We start from the raw sequence: 20887 nt of genomic DNA, 5'->3' as shown, positions 1-20887 counted from the left end.
TATATTTGTGCATATGTCGAGACAGTTTCTCAAAGTCATCGTTTCCTGCTGTGGGCTAATATCTCTTGAGTGTTCGTTATCTGTCCGCTCCATAGGGATTGACACTATTCTGTTTCCTGTGGGCTGTCGTGTTTGTAGTCGAATTGTCTTTGGTTTGGTCAGAAGTTTTGGTTCTACGCTGGGGTGCATTCTATGTGATAGTGTAAATGGACTAGAGATTGGTGCACATCTAAATAGTTTCACATCCTTCTAGTTTCGTTTCAGATGAATACAGCTGCACGTAAGTGAATAAGTTCCTCTCCAGAATGTGTGTTAGGTGCTTGGGATACTAAGGCGGTCAGAGTTCCCAAGCTCATGACAAGCGTGCAGCGTCATTGGGAGTTGTGTTAGATAGGAGCATGAGGCCTCACCAGTTTTCAGAGCACCAAGGTTCATAGTCGTAAGCTTAAAATGTTAAAGGGACTATAGAGCTGTGAAGGGTCACACCATCATTTTGCAGTTGTCATGATGTCAGGAAGCTCTTTGGGTGTGTGCACAATTTAGAGTGACAAATAGTGACATGTTGAATGTGCAAGTGCCCTGTACTGATACTACAACTGTGCCTGGATCAACTCATACCTCCTTTACTAATTTTTAGGTTTCGCAGATTTCATGGACACTGTATAAGTAACAGGATCTAACAGGTCTTCATGACTAACAGTGTCTTACGAGTTTCAGAGAAATCAAATCATCCTGATCGGCAGCACGCAGATCATGGATAAATCCAAAACTCACAAAAACCAAATGGGAGATATACCATCTCGTGAGGGATCTCCACGCCATCCGGCAGCACAAAAAGGCATCAGGCATCTCAATAAAATGGAATTATAAATGTAATGTCACTCCTTCTTTGTCATTTATATTCCGCTTGCATACATCAGATATGTTACTTGTTTATTATTTCAGCAATGTCGATGAAAGTCGCAGTCGATGTCAAATCTGACATTATCTTACCATAGTGTGTTTGGGAGATATGTTGCAACTACACCCACAGGTGCGTTCCTCAGGGAAGGGAAGCATAGAATAAAGCAGAAAGAGGTCTACGTCTGACTCACAAGAAAAGAAAAAAGGGAGAGAGGGATATATTTACAATCTACTCAACAGAACTGAAATACATACAAGCAAAAACAAACTAAAAAGTTATATAGATAATGTAAGTTACATTCTTTACCTACTACCCATACTAGGACAAATTACAAAAGTATGTTTAATTTAATTCCCTGCATGTCTATTGTTTATGCATAGTAACTCATAAGAGTTGTTTCAGAAGTAGGTGGTGATGGGTAGCATTCGATTTCTGATTTCGTTAATGATAAGAACTACTTTCAGCTTATCCTAAAAGGGGGGCCATCAACCATTCGCTTCTAAGTTCTTTACTTGGGTAACTTAGAAATTGACACTAGTTACGGCAGACCCTAGGATTAAGTTTCATATAATATACGTTCATAGAGGCCTATGAGTACAAAAATTACATTATCCTCATCTCATGTTCCTTTTTGCATCTCACAAGAATGATAAATACTGAGGTCTGCAGTGCTTGTGGTTCTTTGCTTCTATGACGGTTTAAAATGAAATATGTAACTTTGTTCAACAATGTTTTAACATATTTGTAAGGGTTGTGAACAATCCACCGAAAACAGAATGTGTCAGTGTTGTACAGTGATCCACAATGGAGCTTGAGTTTGGAGCTTGGTATATGAGCAGTCAGTAGAGTGTTGAGCTGGAGGGAGAGAATACCTGAACCTGACCTGGGGCTCAGCTCGAGACACAACCCATGCACCTGCTGGCATCTGGCTCATAGACAAAGACTGAATTAAAGCAATGAATATCCATGTATGGCTAATAGCACACCACACAGGCAACACTCACACCATCATGTGACACATATGACAGTAATAAATGCAGTAGTGGGCCACCTGTTCCACAATATATCGCCATCAAAGAACAGCATAATGACCACCTGACGAAAGTCTCTGTGGTTGACAGCTGCATGACTCCTAATGCTCTCCAGTGGGCGTGGTACATATGACCCTTCACCATCTCCAATCCACTCTCCCTTTCTCGTCACACCATCAACAAGACCCTGCCCACCTTTTACCTGGACAAAACACACTACTCTCAAGATACTCCACGTGAAAAATGTTTTGCGTTGATGTATGCATGTAGTCATTATGAGAAGCATTTGCTTGGTGCAATGACTAAAACACAACCCAGAACCCAGTTTTAACTTATATATATATATATATATATATATATATATATATATATATATACCTGTTCCACAATATATCGCCATCAAAGAACCGCCTAATAACCACCTGACAAAAGGCTCTGTGGTTGACAGCTGCATGACTCCTAATGCTCTCCACTGGGCGTGGTATATATGACCCTTCACCATCTCCAATCCAATATATATATATATATATATATATATATATATATATATATATATATATATATATATATATATATACAATCTCTAATGGCACATTTTTATTGTATTATATCTTCTAGTATGTCTGTCATTAATCAACTCAGCATTTTTTCGCTTCAACAAGACACTCTTCTTAGCATTTTATCTCTTTCTCTTAGTGTATAACTGAAATGTTAATAAGGCATAAAGATACATTCAATTCACTACACTTTGCTGGTTATTTTGATAGATAAATACAATTTTAGACTGGATATTTTTAGCTCATTTGTATGATAAATTTGTTCTCAGTGGCAGACAATTTACTCATTATTAATTACTTTGCACTGTTTTAGTCATGTAATGTTTAACTGTGTTTTCTTTGTGCATATTCACAATGAATACTAGATATTCATTTTTGTGATAATCTACTTGTCTATGTACTTCATTCTCTATTCCACCATTACACATTTTATTTTATTACACTGTTCTACTTTTACGATTTGTATGTCTCGGGGTTGACTGCTGCGCCACAATGTTTTTCATATAAGTGAATATGATTGGATATTAGATCAACATTAATTGATTATCCACTTAACTTTTACACTAAACGTTTGTTGTTCTGGGTCTCATGTTTGGGTGTGGTACTTTCATTAATTGGAGATACAACTGAACGGTGTGCTGGCCTCTATTTTTTCTTTGTGTATGTCTCCAATGTTTTCTTACTGGCACAAGTAGATTTAATTATTGTAATTTGCTATTTGTGCACATTAATTGTAAGGACCTCAGTTCAGTCCAGCACACTCATTCCAAATATCGATGAATGGATAGAAGGTTAGCAATTCTTAACCTCTGTTTCTTTATTGAAACTTGGTTCTTTCGGGCATTTTGTAAAATGCCCATCATAGGCGTCATTTTTTCCCATGGTGTTGTGCCACACTATACCCATTACTGAAGTGAGACAAACACACTGCAAAAAAATCAAAGTGTGAATGGACAGATGGGGGATAATGCAAGATAGCACAGCCTCTGCCCTCTTCATACACTTATTAAGCGCCATCAAATCATCCTATCTTGCATTTATAAAATCTGGATCTGCATACATGCAAATTTTCATTTTGCTACCACATTACACAGTCATGCAAAGTAGGCAATCAGATGCTATGTACCGGCATGTACATCACTGGGAGTAGTATGCATGCATATCATAAGTCTGTTCATTTCACTCAGAAGACGAGTGAGAACTTTTGGCTGTGAGGAGGCCAACTGCTCACAATACCAGGAGGTGTGGAAACATCCGGTCACTGGGAATTGCGGACAGAGTCCCAACCCATGGCTGGCGGCTTCCTCTTTCGACGTTGGGTCTAAGGATCCAGAATGACAGACTCTCACTATTTTTACGATGGCTGGGGGTAGACTTCTCCCAAAAGCCTCATGTTTTGGGTGGGAGCTCGCTAGCTATGGCCATGGCTGTGCTATTGTTTGGGACAATTTGGAGAAATGGTGGACAAGCTCCACGGTATTGCTGAGAGAACGGCGCCACATGTAGCAACCCAATTATCATATTGTGTTTGCGACCATCGCCAGAAAGCTTTGCGCACAAACTCCTTGTAGAGGCTATCATAGGCTGCTCAACTGTAAGCACATGTTTGCAGTCATCGTCGGGAATTGGCGGGAAGGTATGGAATTGCCACCTGAGTTGACAGAACACGATGGTGTTTGTTGAAAGGCCACAATTCGTGAAAGTTTTGTTTGTCGGCGGCGAGTGGTCGAGCTCTGCCACAAGTGGAGTGCTCACTCTCTGGGTGTGGGGCGGAAGAGAATTGAGAGGGTTGGTTCCTGGCCGCCGTAGGAGTTGGTCACATACCCTGCCGCCCTTGCTGCAAGAGTAATTTTATTCGCAGGTTCACTTGTCCAGTCACCTGGACAAACACTTAGTTTTTTTCACACTCGCGCTTCGATCGGTCTCGAAGGTGGCCGACCACGAGTAGCAGCCGCTATCAGCACGCCGCCTTGCGTCGTGCTGTCAGTGGTATACGCAACTCCGACCTGCAGCGATTCAGTTGATGTACAGCTGTCCAAAATTCGAAGAGACGTTTCCCAGCGGTGGCATCTGTAGAACCAGCGTGCCTCCTTAGGTGATATCATGGTGCTGCACCCGTTTACCCACTTGTTTATCGTAATTGTACATTTCACCTGTTATCTTTGCTTCCCATTTTCGAAGCAGAGAAGCACACTAGATCCCACGCATTGTCGTTTGTACTAGATTTTTGCCAACACCACTATCAAGTGAGGACTGTTTACATGTTTTGTTTATGTTAATATATATATGACTGTTCCTTGAACAAATTCATGATCAATTTTGTGTTCCATTTAAAGTAAATAAATGTAATTATAAATTTTCTGGACATTTATTTGTTCACCTGTCATACTCACCAGAATCCTTTCCCATCATCATTTGATTAATCAATTTAATGAACAAATTATATGGGAGGTTAGACACACCACATAGGATTTATATCAATGCCATTATAAGTTTGCGTTACACACCTTGTGCAGATTCAATATAAACTCACTTGGATGTGATTTTCATAACATCGTGATTCTGCACCCTATTTTTCATGTCACTTAATGGCCCCGTGATAGCAAACGCACGGCAAGTTTCCACACAATACATGTGTCGTTACTATCATAGTATCGTTTGTAGCTGCTTCAACATGTTCGCACTCTTAGAGAGAGAGAGAGAGGGGGAGAGAGAGAGAGAGAGAGAGAGAGAGAGAGAGAGGGAGGGGAGAGACAGAGGGAGAGCCAGTGAGTTAGAATTTGCATATATGTGTTATATATCTTGGTTATTAGCACAAGTATTATTCCATATCGTTGGAACGAGCATTTTTCCTATTCAAAAGCGTTAAATTCCATACTTCCCACAGAAAAAGCACTTTGAATAATGGAAATTTCAAACTTTGCAAGTGGTATCTTCCCTATTCTACACGGTGTTTGTCTAAAATGTAGCATAAACATGAATCTCAGTCTGGTACACAGTTTTAATCTGCCAACAATGTTTCATTATCAGCCCACACTCTGCTGCAGAGTGAAAATATCATTATACTTGCGAGAATTTGATGCAGCTGCAAGTTCTTTGCGATGATTTAAACACTGAGGCAGATCGTGAGAGTTTCTGAAAGAACTGCAATTCACAATTGCGCTGTCTAAAGTGTTACAAATTATTTAAATGTTTCAGACATCCCTTCCTCCCCAAAAAATGGAATTTTAATAATGTAATCATTTTACCCAGTTAACTATTTAGGGGCCTTTTGCCCAATTTAGGGGGATTTCAGATGCAATTTAGGGGGAAACTGTGCTTCATATTAAGCAACACTGCTTGATAGATGCTGTTCCTCATCACGTGCGCTATGTGCTTGACAAAGTCACTGAGCTAGAGCAGTATGTCCAGAACATGCCGTTTTTAGAATAATGTTTTAGGAGATACAGCTTAAACTCAATGGTGACAGGATCTGTAATCAGTCGTTCCAGTGCTAAAGGAAAGATGTACTCAAAAGTTACAACGTCTTTTTCTTACATCAAACTCCTTACTAACTTTTAAGTTTCAACTTGTCTTTCCTTTTCTCTGACTTTAGTACATATATTTTTTTGTCCGTGCTCTGTCATCGTGCCAGGGACAATACAATCGCCCCACATGTTCTTCCATATGTGAACGCAAAGCATCAGCTAAATCTGTCATAAACACCTGAGGACGTACTTTTCCTACTACACTCTTTGTTTCATTACAAAGTAGTGATAGCAATTCTTGATCAGATCTGTTTGAAATAAGCACAAGGAAAACTTAGTCATGTCATGAAGCTCAAGAAGTGCGATTAATTCAAAACCACAACCATTAGTTCCATCGACATAAATACAATTGCTGCTGAACTTCTTCAAAATTTCAGATTGAGCATTATTCATAATAAAGAGGACAAAGTCTTCCCTTATCAGGAGTGGATGACTTTGGCTGCGTGCATCTTGTGGTTTGTAGAACAGCAAGCAAGGGTTAACTCTAGCACTGATTTCATTTACCCACGCTTCTAAATCAGTGACATCGTCCTTATGTCTCGTGACATTGGAACAGAAGTTATTGTACTGCTCAATGTTGTTTGTCGCCGCATGGAAATGCTCCAGCTTTGAATAAAATGAAATGTCTCGTAATTTGTCAGGTATCACAAGGAATGGAATTCTGATTGCGATGTCAAAAGCTTATGTGTGCCTTTCTTCTGCTATCAAATCTAAATGACTAATAACACTTTTACACTCACATGAGTAACCACGTATTTTACTTTACAGTTATCATCTCCAAATTCGGTTACTTGAGTGCCGGAAGGGTCAACACCTTCTGTCTGATTAGTCCCTTGAGTTTTCATGTGACATATGCCCTTACTGTTAGATGCATATTGCCCGGAACGATGACATACAAAGAAATGCCGAGTGGCGTTGTTCAAAGTACAGTACTGCTCGCACTTTTTTATGGAAAGTGACAATGCGTTTCTCTCAGTCTGCTACTTCCAGTCACTGAATTTCTGGAAAGATACAAATTCAGTCACTTCTGATGCAATCGACACAGCATGTTTCACTGACAAGTGATCATAATAGCATTTCTTCGAAAAACTGAAATATCGCACAATGGATATTTTCTTTTCATACAGCTATTCTCCAATGGATGTGTGTTTCTTTCCCGATGCATTAAATTTAGCTCCTGGTTGAACTGTTTGCCACATAAACTACACAAATACGAGGCCTGTTCAGAAAGTAAGCTCCGATTGATTGCCAAATTGAAACCACAGTGAACATCAGAAATGTTTCACTTGTAACAATTAGCTACACCTTTCAGCTACTTCTCTACGTAGTCGCCGTTCTGACTTAGACTTTTGTCATAGCGTTGTACCAACTTTTCAATAGCCTCATCATAGAAGGCAGCCGCCAATTCTCCACGCTGGCCTACACCTCGTTGTCTGTGTCAAAATGTTGTCTTCAAAGACAGCGGTTCATGTGACCAGAGATGAAACTCAGGGGGAGACAATTGCGGACTGTATTGTGGGTAATCTCACATTTCCATTTGAAAACGATGCAGGAGCATCTTCATTGCCCCTGCAGAATGCGGCTGAGAATTGTCTTGAAGAAGAAACAGCACGACAGTTATGTAATGTTAGCTGCATAGCTTCAGGCGAAATTTCTCACCAGGCCCTCGTACTTGGCGGCAGACACTATTTTCTAGACATCTTTACGCACTCACTGCGAGCTCAGAAATGAGAAGAGCGACGTGATGCTAACTGGGGTTATACTAGAGACACTACCCAACACATCTGTGCAAAGCTTTATCGGATTTTCATAGTCGTTTCCATTTCGCGACCGATCGGAGCTTACTTTCTGAACGCCCCTCGTATTTGTAAAAATGTGCTACCTCTTCCAGCTTTGGCTCTTTCTGTAAGAGATTGTCTCCATGGAGCAAGTTGCACGTCACATTGTAGACCAGCGGTTGTCAAACTGAGGCCCGCTGGCCGCAAGTAGCCCAAATAAAGTATTTGTGCGGCCAGCGGTCCTCAGCTGTGTTTTATAATTATATGCATCAAGCAACTAACAGCTGAATCAGGAAAAGTCAACTAACGTTAAGAGCTTCTTAAGAGTATATTTTTCTTGCTTGGTAAGCAAAAATAAAGAATTCTTACAGAGACAGTATTATTTTAAGATGTGCTCAATTTAAATTGATGTTGAACGATGGCGAATTTGGCCATGAGCTTACATCAGGGGCAGAGTGATATGTAGTGTCGCCACTATGGGGTTAATAGAAGTGAGGGGGGGGATTATTTTATTGTTTTCTTTCTATGCTGGCAACTCACAAACGTGCACAACTATCACCAATCAGCTGCTATAGTATAAATGTCAAATGGAAGCAACATCGATGAGTCTTCAAATGTGGTACATGTCTGTAGCAAGTAATATGTAATCTAATTAACGATGCTGTAATAGAACACGATGAGTAAAACGAAAATATTATAAATACATTTGTGACCATGTTTCAAATTGCAAAATATTGTTATTAATTAATATTACACATTAATTTACGGAGATTGTCACTTAATAGTAATATTGGGAGGGGAAGGTATGGTAAAGTGGCCAGAATGGGAAAAGTGGCCACTGCATATTTTTTGCCCTGAACAGGTCTGCTGCATGCCGAGAGGAGGTCAAACTAATACCGATATACGTAAGGCTGTTGTTGTTAGTTTGATTGAAAGAGGATGCTTGTTCCATTATTTTTTTTAGTGAAAACGTTTTAGTCTTTGAGTTGTCTGATGTAAGATAAGTCATCTATTATTTGTGTTACCTCACTTGTATGGAGAGTAATAATATTTTACAATATCAGTGTTTAAACAACGCACTTCGCCTACAAATGTAGATCCTTTTTATTTACTTCAACCTGACAGTTTCTACTGTGAATCACTAATGCCAACATGGCATCAGGCAGGGAAAAGTGGCTACACTACTCATCAGGAGTCAGCAAAGTGTTCACTGCACTAAGAGTTAGTTACCCCAAAAAAACATGCATAATACAACAGTTAAAACTGACTTATAAACTCCTTTATGTACAAAGCTATCATCTGCCTTTATGTCCCTTTGTGGCAATTTTCAATTAACTTATTTATATTATTGAAAACTGTCTCTGTTCTGTTTATATTTGGCCCAATACAAAATGCCAGTTGCAGGCGCTTGGTATTCTTGCAGATAATAGGAGGTGAAGATGCCTAGAAAATGTGCCACGAAATCAAGAAAAATAAATATGGGATTCCGTTTCTACAGCACTGGCCACAGTACCCACTTAGGCACAGAAAATGAGTCACTTCGCAAGCCTTTAGAAAAATGCATTTAGTTCCAATACATTATTTTCCTTTACACTTAAAAATATTTGGTGTCATACCTTACAAGATATACATTCAAAATGTGTACGTGGTAAGCTTCTTTCAGCAACAATGGGTTGCCGAAAATGAAATTGCTCTTTGAATAGCTACTTTAACCCCTCCCTCCTTCTTTCCCTGCCTCTTTGCCTATGCTGTCCAAGGTGCCACCTACAGTATCAATACTGGCTCTAAAACATGAAGTTTGATGATCAATACTCTAGACTAAAAATCGCGGCCAGATGTCCCATATTTGATGGGACAGCCGCTTTTTTTGAGTCTCTGTCCCTTTATTTTTTTAAGGTAGAATGAGACGCTGAAATGTCCCTTTTTTGTGACAGTGACTTACCAGTATAAAATGTCGTTAACTATAATTCTTAAAAATTCAAGATGTTTTGTACTGCACCAGTTTTATGAAAAATTTAAATGTACTAACAATTGACAAAGTAAAGTGCTATTCATATTATGAGTCTCCAATACATATAGATCTGGAACCACTTGGAGACTTCGCTTGTAAAAGTACAGTTGCAGACGACAATTGAACTGTGATGACTTGTCTTTTATCTGAACGCTGCCAACAGTAGCGAAAACTGTAAACCTATATACTAGAATGCGAGTCAAAAGAAGTTGATTACAGTTGTGACTTTGGCAGAACAGCATTTGTGGAACAATAAAATCCAGCGAACTTTTGTAAACTGTGAGTACTAAAACACTTGAAATTAATAATATGCCACCTAAAAAAGAGTTCCTATACATTTAAAATATAATTTCTGACTCAGATGTCCGATGTAGTGTGTCTGCATGTACTTGCAGTGTAAGCCATGGGGGACGATCGAACGTATTACAACATACAAACAGTGAAAAACATAAAAGAATAGTGAGTGCAAGTGCTTCCCCTAGCAGGGTGTTGACTATTTTTTTAGTGAATGTCCTTGTGATAAAGATATGAAATTAGCAGCTGCTGAAAGTGTGTTCACTTACCATACTGTTAAAAAGATGAACTTTAATCCCACTAGTGTAAATTTTTGCAAAATGCTATGTGTTAAAAGTTGACTCCCTGAAGAAGATTCATTCTTGACCTAAATATCAATCAGAAATGACTTCTGCACTAAAAATTCTAGAAGACAGCTTGGCTGAATGAATTCAGAGTTACTATGAATTACATATTTATTTTTTGTTAGTTTTGAAACCCTCTAATTTATGATTAAACAATTTTACACATTCTCTTTCGATCTGTTTCATTGAGAAAAATTTTAAATGTCCTATTTGATTGTTTCAAAAATAAGGCCCTTGCAATAGCGGAGGTGTATGTACCAAAGTATGCCTTCTTGATTTTTTTGCAACATATTGTACGAAGTGTACTATTTCATGCCTGCTAAGCGTGAATGCCCCCCCCATGAACCATGGACCTTGCCGTTGGTGGGGAGGCTTGCGTGCCTCAGCGATACAGATGGCCGTACCGTAGGTGCAACCACAACGGAGGGGTATCTGTTGAGAGGCCAGACAAACATGTGGTTCCTGAAGAGGGGCAGCAGCCTTTTCAGTAGTTGCAGGGGCAACAGTCTGGATGATTGACTGATCTGGCCTTGTAACATTAACCAAAACGGCCTTGCTGTGCTGGTACTGCAAACGGCTGAAAGCAAGGGAAAACTACAGCCGTAATTTTTCCCGAGGACATGCAGCTTTACTGTATGATTAAATGATGATGGCGTCCTCTTGGGTAAAATATTCCGGAGGTAAAATAGTCCCCCATTCGGATCTCCGGGCGGGGACTACTCAAGAGGACGTCGTTATCAGGAGAAAGAAAACTGGCGTTCTACAGATCGGAGCGTGGAATGTCAGATACCTTAATCGGGCAGGTAGGTTAGAAAATTTAAAAAGGGAAATGGATAGGTTAAAGTTAGATATAGTGGGAATTAGTGAAGTTCGGTGGCAGGAGGAACAAGACTTTTGGTCAGGTGATTACAGGGTTTGTTGTTGTTGTGGTCTTCAGTCCTGAGACTGGTTTGATGCAGCTCTCCATGCTACCCTATCCTGTGCAAGCTTTTTCATCTCCCAGTACCTACTGCAACCTACATCCTTCTGAATCTGCTTAGTGTATTCATCTCTTGGTCTCCCTCTACGATTTTTACCCTCCACACTGCCCTCCAATACTAAATTGGTGATCCCTTGATGCCTCAGAACATGTCCTACCAACCGATCCCTTTTTCTGGTCAAGTTGTGCCACAAACTTCTCTTCTCCCCAATCCTATTCAATACTTCCTCATTAGTTATGTGATCTACCCATCTAATCTTCAGCATTCTTCTGTAGCACCACATTTCGAAAGCTTCTATTCTCTTCTTGTCCAAACTATTTATCGTCCATGTTTCACTTCCATACATGGCTACACTCCATACGAATACTTTCAGAAATGACTTCCTGACACTTAAATCAATACTGGATGTTAACAAATTTCTCTTCTTCAGAAACGCTTTCCTTGCCATTGCCAGCCTACATTTTATATCCTCTCTACTTCGACCATCATCAGTTATTTTGCTCCTCAAATAGCAAAACTCCTTTACTACTTTAAGTGCCTCATTTCCTAATCTAATTCCCTCAGCATCACCCGACTTAATTAGACTACATTCCATTATCCTTGTTTTGCTTTTGTTGATGTTCATCTTATATCCTCCTTTCAAGACACTGTCCATTCCATTCAACTGCTCTTCCAAGTCCTTTGCTGTCTCTGACAGAATTACAATGTCATCGGCGAACCTCAAAGTTTTTATTTCTTCTCCCTGAATTTTAATACCTACTCCGAATTTTTCTTTTGTTTCCTTTACTGCTTGCTCAATATACAGATTGAACAACATCGGGGAGAGGCTACAACCCTGTCTTACTCCCTTCCCAACCACTGCTTCCCTTTCATGTCCCTCGACTCTTATAACTGCCATCTGGTTTCTGTACAAATTGTAAATAGCCTTTCGCTCCCTGTATTTTACCCCTGCCACCTTTAGAATTTGAAAGAGAGTATTCCAGTCAACATTGTCAAAAGCTTTCTCTAAGTCTACAAATGCTAGAAATGTAGGTTTGCCTTTCCTTAATCTTTCTTCTAAGATAAGTCGTAAGGTCAGTATTGCCTCACGTGTTCCAGTGTTTCTACGGAATCCAAACTGATCTTCCCCGAGGTTGGCTTCTACTAGTTTTTCCATTCGTCTGTAAAGAATTCGTGTTAGTATTTTGCAGCTGTGACTTATTAAGCTGATAGTTCGGTAATTTTCACATCTGTCAACACCTGCTTTCTTTGGGATTGGAATTATTATATTCTTCTTGAAGTCTGAGGGTATTTCGCCTGTTTCATACATCTTGCTCACCAGATGGTAGAGTTTTGTCAGGACTGGCTCTCCCACAGCCGTCAGTAGTTCCAATGGAATATTGTCTACTCCGGGGGCCTTGTTTCGACTCAGGTCTTTCAGTGCTCTGTCAAACTCTTCACGCAGTATCATATCTCCCATTTCATCTTCATCTACATCCTCTTCCATTTCCATAATATTGTCCTCAAGTACATCGCCCTTGTATAGACCCTCTATATACTCCTTCCACCTTTCTGCTTTCCCTTCTTTGCTTAGAACTGGGTTTCCATCTGAGCCCTTGATATTCATACAAGTCGTTCTCTTATCTCCAAAGGTCTCTTTAATTTTCCTGTAGGCGGTATCTATCTTACCCCTAGTGAGATAGGCCTCTACATCCTTACATTTGTCCTCTAGCCATCCCTGCTTAGCCATTTTGCACTTCCTGTCGATCTCATTTTTGAGACGTTTGTATTCCTTTTTGCCTGTTTCACTTACTGCATTTTTATATTTTCTCCTTTCATCAATTAAATTCAATATTTCTTCTGTTACCCAAGGATTTCTACTAGCCCTCGTCTTTTTACCTACTTGATCCTCTGCTGCCTTCACTACTTCATCCCTCAAAGCTACCCATTCTTCTTCTACTGTATTTATTTCCCCCATTCCTGTCAATTGCTCCCTTATGCTCTCCCTGAATCTCTGTACAATCTCTGGTTCTTTCAGTTTATCCAGGTCGCATCTCCTTAAATTCCCACCTTTTTGCAGTTTCTTCAGTTTTAATCTACAGGTCATAACCAATAGATTGTGGTCAGAGTCCACATCTGCCCCTGGACATGTCTTACAATTTAAAACCTGGTTCCTAAATCTCTGTCTTACCATTATATAATCTATCTGATACCTTTTAGTATCTCCAGGGTTTTTCCATGTATACAACCTTCTTTCATGATTCTTAAACCAAGTGTTAGTTATGATTATGTTGTGCTCTGTGCAAAATTCTACCAGGCGGCTTCCTCTTTCATTTCTGTCCCCCAATCCATATTCACCTACTATGTTTCCTTCTCTCCCTTTTCCTACACTCGAATTCCAGTCACCCATGACTATTAAATTTTCGTCTCCCTTCACAATCTGAATAATTTCTTCTATATTACAGGGTTATAAATACAAAATCAAATAGGGGTAATGCAGGAGTAGGTTTAATAATGAATAAAAAATAGGAGTGCGGGTTAGCTACTACAAACAGCATAGTGAACGCATTATTGTGGCCAAGATAGACACAAAGCCCATGCCTACTACAGTAGTACAAGTTTATATGCCAACTAGCTCTGCAGATGATGAAGAAATTGATGAAATGTATGACGAGATAAAAGAAATTATTCAGGTAGTGAAGGGAGACGAAAATTTAATAGTCATGGGTGACTGGAATTCGTCAGTAGGAAAAGGGAGAGAAGGAAACATAGTAGGTGAATATGGATTGGGGGGAAGAAATGAAAGAGGAAGCCGCCTTGTAGAATTTTGCACAGAGCATAACTTAATCATAGCTAACACTTGGTTCAAGAATCATAAAAGAAGGTTATATACCTGGAAGAATCCTGGAGATAGTAAAAGGTATCAGATAGATTATATAATGGTAAGACAGAGATTTAGGAACCAGGTTTTAAACTGTAAGACATTTCCAGGGGCAGATGTGGATTCTGACCACAATATATTGGTTATGAACTGCAGATTGAAACTGAAGAAACTGCAAAAAGGTCGGAATTTAAGGAGATGGGACCTGGATAAACTGAAAGAACCAGAGGTTGTAGAGAGTTTCAGGGAGAGCATAAGGGAACAATTGACAGGAATGGGGGAAAGAAACACAGTAGAAGAAGAATGCGTAGGTCTGAGGGATGAAGTAGTGAAGGCAGCAGAGGATCAAGTAGGTAAAAAGACGAGGGCTAATAGAAATCCTTGGGTAACTGAAGAAATATTGAATTTAATTGATGAAAGGAGAAAATATAAAAATGCAGTAAATGAAGCAGGCAAAAAGGAATACAAACGTCTCAAAAATGAGATCGACAGGAAGTGCAAAATGGCTAAGCAGGGATGGCTAGAGGACAAATGTAAGGATGTAGAGGCTTGTCTCACTAGAGGTAAGATAGATACTGCCTACAGGAAAATTAAAGAGACCTTTGGAGAGAAGAGAACCACTTGTATGAATATCAAGAGCTCAGATGGCAACCCAGTTCTAAGCAAAGAAGGGAAGGCAGAAAGGTGGAAGGAGTATATAGATGGTCTATACAAGGGCGATGTACTTGAGGACAATATTATGGAAATGGAAGAGGATGTAGATGAAGATGAAATGGGAGATAAGATACTGCGTGAAGAGTTTGACAGTCCACTGAAAGACCTGAGTCGAAACAAGGCCCCGGGAGTAGACAACATTCCATTAGAACTACTGATGGCCTTGGGAGAGCCAGTCATGACAAAACTCTACCATCTGGTGAGCAAGATGTATTAGACAGGCGAAATACCCACAGACTTCAAGAAGAATATAATAATTCCAATCCCAAAGAAAGCAGGTGTTGACAGATGTGAAAATTACCGAACTATCAGTTTAATAAGTCACAGCTGCAAAATACTAACGCGAATTCTTTACAGACGAATGGAAAAACTAGTACAAGCGGACCTCGGGGAAGATCAGTTTGGATTCCGTAGAAACACTGGAACACGTGAGGCAATACTAACCTTACGACTTATCTTAGAAGAAAGATTAAGAAAAGGCAAACCTACGTTTCTAGCATTTGTAGACTTAGAAAAAGCTTTTGACAACGTTAACTGGAATACTCTCTTTCAAATTCTGAAGGTGGCAAGGGTAAAATACAGGGAGCGAAAGGCTATTTACAATTTGTACAGAAACCAGATGGCAGTTATAAGAGTCGAGGGGCATGAAAGGGAAGCAGTGGTTGGGAAAGGAGTGAGACAGGGTTGTAGCCTCTCCCCGATGTTATTCAATCTGTATATTGAGCAAGCAGTAAAGGAAACAAAAGAAAAATTCGGAGTAGGTATTAAAATTCATGGAGAAGAAATAAAAACTTTGAGGTTTGCCGATGACATTGTAATTCTGTCAGAGACAGCAAAGGACTTGGAAGAGCAGTTGAACGGAATGGACAGTGTCTTGAAAGGAGGAGATAAGATGAACATCAACAAAAGCAAAACGAGGATAATGGAATGTAGTCAAATTAAATCGGGTGATGCTGAGGGGATTAGATTAGGTAATGAGACACTTAAAGTAGTAATGGAGTTTTGCTATTTAGGGAGTACAATAACGGATGATGGTCGATGTAGAGAGGATATAAAATGTAGACTGGCAATGGCAAGGAAATCGTTTCTGAAGAAGAGAAATTTGCTAACATCGAGTATAGATTTAATTGTCAGGAAGTCGTTTCTGAAAGTATTTGTATGGAGTGTAGCCATGTATGGAAGTGAAACATGGACGATAAATAGTTTGGACAAGAAGAGAATAGAAGCTTTCGAAATGTGGTGCTACAGAAGAATGCTGAAGATAAGGTTGGTAGATCACGTAACTAATGAGGAGGTATTGAATAGGATTGGGGAGAAGAGAAGTTTGTGGCACAACTTGACTAGAAGAAAGGATCGGTTGGTAGGACATGTTTTGAGGCATCAAGGGATCACAAATTTAGCATTGGAGGGCAGCGTGGAGGGTAAAAATCGTAGAGGGAGACCAAGAGATCAATACACTAAGCAGATTCAGAAGGATGTAGGTTGCAGTAGGTACTGGGAGATGAAGAAGCTTGCACAGGATAGAGTAGCATGGAGAGTTGCATCAAACCAGTCTCAGGACTGAAGACCACAACAACAACAACAAGCGTGAATGGACGATGCACCTTGGATATGAACGAACTCACCATTAGACTACAGCCTAGTCGGCGGGCTGGATTTGAATCATGAGAATAGCACAGGCGTATGAGACAACCTGCCAATTGGTGCCGGTTATCTGTCGAGTTCAGTCTGCTGTGTGGGAAGATAATTGTAATATGCAATCTGCTGGCTTGTAGCTCTCAGAATAAGCTTTACTGAGTGCATGTAGTGCAGTGTATTGAAAGTAGTGTTGTGTAACGATGACACCATTCAACAAACCTTTAGAGAATTTAGCGTAATTATATAATTTATTAAGCACAGTGAGTGATTATGTCTGTGTGAGCATCATATAGTCACAGATATGGAAAAGCTAAATGTGGGTGGATATAAGCTTACAGAACGTGTAAGTAGAGACACTATGGAGAGAAGAAGAATTGCCAAATATGTTGAAATTTATCATAGTGTGAAAAACCTAGAAACATATAGAATCATGTGCCTCTGAGCTTAAAATAAATAATAGTACTTTCCCATCGGGAAATTTTCAGCTGTTTCTGAAAAACTTGGATTCTTTGTTACTCTATCTGTTAGACAGAGGGAAGCAAATTATCGTTTGTGGGAATTTCAGGGTAGATTTTCTGCAGGAGTCTAATAGAAAGAATTACCTTGAAGTATTACTTGGTTCTTTCAGTTAGACATCAGTTATTGATTTTCTACTTGTGTAGCACAGAAGATAATGTTTTTATAGACCAAGATAAATTTAATCAAATAAAAACTTTTCCTGTTGAGAATGGTCTTTCTGATCATGATGCACAGCTAGTTGCAGTATATGAAATAGCTCTATACAGTAATGCAAAACAGTTCTCCAAAATTGTGTTCAACTAACGATTTAACAACTGCAATTTGTAGAGAAAGCTTACAAGAGTTAGACTGGGAAGAAGTGTACTGGGAATCTGACGGAAATTTAAAATTTAATCTGTTTCATGATACCTTTGTGAGTGTATTTGAAAACAGTTTCCTTAAGGAAACAGTGAAATACAATTGTAAGAAACCATCTAAAAAGCTGTGGCTTACTAAAGAGATAAAAATGCCTCATAAACAAAAAAGGGAAATGCATCTTATAGCTAGAAAGAGTAATGATTCACAAACAGTCAAGCATTATAAAAAGAATCAAGAACAGTGCCCCACAGGGTTCAGTGTAGAGTCCCCTATTGTTTTTACTATATGGGGGGGGGGGGGGTGTTCATTTTAACTGAAGACATTGAAATATCTCGGAAACTACATATCAGATCAAAAAAGTTGTAATTTCAATTTGTTTGTGTTGGAGGGATACACAGAATAATACCACACTCGGCCCCCACCCCACCATGAATCTGGATGGCAGCGGACAACTTTGAAATATTCTATAGGAACACCTATTTTTTATTGCAGATAACGAGTCTACAACAAAAACTACATACATTTTGTCTCAAGGATTTTCTTCGTTTCGCCACAGATGGGCGCTGTAATCAGTGGAATATTAATGGGTGCATAATCTTATTTATGACGTGGTGCTCATGGCCTCTGAATATCCAATGGCACTTGGGAGCCTGCCTCCATGCTGCAGTGGTAGGACAGGCCAGTATTTCATAGCTTATGATTGGAAACCCCATTCGCAACATTGTATTCCTCCAATATATCAAACAGGGTACTACTCCACAAACCTCTGTTTTCGTGGCTTGAGGTGAACTCTACTCTACTTTTCCAGTTAGGGTAAGTGTTCAAACATAGTACTGCTGACTTCAGTACATTTAGTGATCTGCTTTACAAATGACCATCCAGAGTACGGAAACATATCTGTACAGTCTGTTCCCCATGATGCAACAACATACATTAACCAACCAAGGACGTTGATGGTCAACTTGCCATAATCAGTAGGGATTGTCTACACTCCAGTGAATGTAGACTCTTAAGAAAATAGTACCACAGCAGAGAATGTGGGGATCGTTTGCATTTGTTGACGAGCCCATTCACAAAACACTACCCTATTATGGAAATTGGTGCCATGCAGTTATAGATGCAGTGACACGAGGTATGAATGATACTTATGACAATGCAAAATTGCGACAATACTACCTACAGACATATGAGAATTGGCCTAATTGATGGGCGCTTATCTGTGTGTTGTTGTGCAATGCCACTGGTACAGCTATTTCATCAGTTTCTCCTGTAACACGTTTGCTTCGTTTCCTTTTGCCAGTCTGTACACGGCCATCAGACATAAAGGCGTTCACAACCTTGTAAATGAACAAACGAGAGCGAGCTTTCTGATTATTTCAGTTTTTTCTTCTGTGTTTGCAACATTCATCGTCCACTTGTACGTCTGTTCTTCAAAGGATAGGTAGGTATGCAGGCAATAAACACTATACAAGCACTGTTATGTTTAGAGCCGTTATCTGTTCTTCATCTGCACAATATGTGAGATCTGGTGACAGTGTTGTTGTGTTATGTTGTAGATAGGTATGTGGCCACAGTGGCGGTCGAGTAGTCCCTCATGGATAAGTAGAAGGAATACAACATTGCAAATGATGTTTCCAATGAGAACTTCTGCAATACTTTGCTGTCCTACCCTCACAGCGTGAGGGTGGGGTCCCACATGCCATTGGGTACTCAAGGGTCATTGAGTATGTGAAGAAAACGGCTCCTGGAGATTTACTATGACTGTGAATTTGCAATCAGAAAATGTTTAAAGAAAAACTGCATGAAATAAATTAATATTCTATAAACCTCAAGAACCTGTATTACTTCCAGAAATTTCAAAAGCAAACATCTACGTGAGAAGTTTCTCACTCCTGTTAAAATTGTGACAGTAAAATCCTTTGATAGTGAAACAGTAAAACACACTAAAGGTAATTTGATAGACAAGGACACAGTATACTGTAACTTTGCTTACCAGTAACAGTTAAAACCAGATAAAAAAATTCAAATGGTTCAAATGGCTCTGAGCACTATGGGACTTAACTCCTGGGGTCATCAGTCCCCTAGAACTTAGTACTACTTAAACCTAACTAACCTAAGGACATCATGCACACCCATGCCCGAGGCAGGATTCGAACCTGCGACCGGAAAAACCAGATAAATTTGCATCTAAACATGAATAAATGGAAATATGATCTTCAGTGACATATAAACAAAGATTGCATACTTTGACAGCTGTTAGATCCAAAGTTCCATCTAATACATCATCTTGAACCAATGGCGAGTAAGCAACTTCTTTGTAATTGGTCGGTGTAAATAACTTTAATGTCAGATGCCACATACCACAGTACAACACATAAATTTTCCTTCCTAAACTATACTTGCGTACTTCCTAATACATGTCAAAGCATGCCCTTCCAAAGACACACACAACACATGCAATGACTAGTACAAATACACTGAAAAGCAAAACAAATAAATGGTGGCAATAACTACTGCTACTCGTGGGATCAACAATCACTGAAGGTGAACACTCTTTATAATACACTACTTTCATTTACAGAGAAAAACATTAAGAGATAGTCTATTACAAAGCAATAAGAAATTAAATTGTGTACAATTGTTTCTCAAAGAGAGGAATCGGTTTGAGTCTTATCTGTTCTGGGTTGGTGTGATGTGGTGACGGAGGTAGAAGCAGTTAGAAGCCGCTCATACGAGTCCTATAAGTTCATCCAGTCATGTCTTTGCCATTAATATATCCTCTTTTCTTACATCCTGTTTCGGCTGGTGGTGGTAATAAGTTGCGCAGCATCCATTTGTTGTAGACCGGAACAAAGTAACTGTTTATGCAGAACTTGAGGATCGTATTAGTTCAGCTGCAACTATCACACACAACAGTTTGCCACAGCCCATACATTGTGTTTAAATTAACATTCCATTTGCTATAATTTGCCAATTGCGAAGTTAGACAGTCCATCTACTGTTAGTATTCATAATTTGCAATAACACTGTTTCCGCGAAAACAGTCACTTATGTAGCAACACAGTTCACAGTTTCCACATTAGCGGATAGTGTTTTAGCATACGCCATATATCGTAGTCAAGAAACTGAGCAATATTAAAGTCACAGTTTATGTAGTACAGTTCAATTCTAAACCGACTACAATGCTGTCTGTTCACGAATGCATTGTCACTGCCACAAACTTCATTCTGCAAAAACCGACAGCACTCATGTAATACAATGTCCGTTTAGAATGTCCATCACAAAGTCAAATTTCAAATCGTGTCTCACACACGAAACTCCGGTATTTATAGCCCATTAAACGCACACCATCACTGTACACAATACTTGCCTT

This window comes from Schistocerca serialis, chromosome 3 (assembly GCF_023864345.2).
Source record: "Schistocerca serialis cubense isolate TAMUIC-IGC-003099 chromosome 3, iqSchSeri2.2, whole genome shotgun sequence".
Classification (NCBI taxonomy): domain Eukaryota; kingdom Metazoa; phylum Arthropoda; class Insecta; order Orthoptera; family Acrididae; genus Schistocerca; species Schistocerca serialis.
The sequence above is the reverse complement of the archived record's forward strand: the minus strand, read 5'-3'. Positions refer to the sequence as shown.